Raw genomic sequence first — 634 nt, 5'->3', positions numbered from 1 at the left:
AAGATTGAATAAATTCCCTCGTTCATGGTAAATGGGGGAAATTTTTTTGATTGCAACTAAACAAGCTTTTAAAAATTATTTTCCAACCCATACATACTAGATTATCAAAAAGAAACTTTTTTGAAGGTCAAAATCAAGTAATTGAAGAGCACTTCTCAATTTTCACATTTTGATAATATGGGACAATGAGATTTTGGTATAAAATCGTTAATTTTTCAAAGAAAATATTTTTTAATTACTTTTGCAAATTCTAAAAACTAAAATTTTTTGCAATAAAGTATATGCATAAAACATTTAAATATTCCTTAAACGTAGTCTAAGGCAANAAGTATATGCATAAAACATTTAAATATTCCTTAAACGTAGTCTAAGGCAATAATTATTTTTAAAATTTTTTTATCAAAATCATAGTTGGATCGAAAGATAAATTTACTGTCTGTTAGATTTGAGAGAAGCTATAATACAGCCTTTATAAATACAGAGTGTTCAGTAAGTAAGGAAACAGGTCAATTGTTATAAACAATAAGAAATGTAGAAATTCGTTTCCTTACTTATCCTATATCAGTGGTGTAGTCCTAAAAATGTTTATGGGTATACACCTATATTATGAATACATAATTATGTGGGGGGCTCC

Source organism: Daktulosphaira vitifoliae, unplaced genomic scaffold (genome assembly GCF_025091365.1).
Source record: "Daktulosphaira vitifoliae isolate Bord-2020 unplaced genomic scaffold, ASM2509136v1 Scaffold_2, whole genome shotgun sequence".
In the NCBI taxonomy this organism is placed as follows: Eukaryota; Metazoa; Arthropoda; class Insecta; order Hemiptera; family Phylloxeridae; genus Daktulosphaira; species Daktulosphaira vitifoliae.
The sequence above is the reverse complement of the archived record's forward strand: the minus strand, read 5'-3'. Positions refer to the sequence as shown.